Below are 213 nucleotides of genomic sequence, written 5' to 3'. Positions count from 1 at the left end.
TATTTATCAAATAACTGACCATTTACTATAGAAAGGTGAAAAAACTTAAGCTTTGTTTTACTACAACTTGTACAAAGTTGTATGACAGGGCATATTCTTTGCTTCTGAGATTTGGGTTGGGGGCACTAGGGGTTCAGAGCCTGACAGAATTGTCAGCTTTATTCTGACATAATCTAAGGGTATGAGGCAAGGATCACATCTAATGCTCATGTT

This window comes from Mandrillus leucophaeus, unplaced genomic scaffold, assembly GCF_000951045.1.
Source record: "Mandrillus leucophaeus isolate KB7577 unplaced genomic scaffold, Mleu.le_1.0 Scaffold1987, whole genome shotgun sequence".
NCBI classification, from domain to species: domain Eukaryota; kingdom Metazoa; phylum Chordata; class Mammalia; order Primates; family Cercopithecidae; genus Mandrillus; species Mandrillus leucophaeus.
This window is presented reverse-complemented; position numbering follows the sequence as displayed.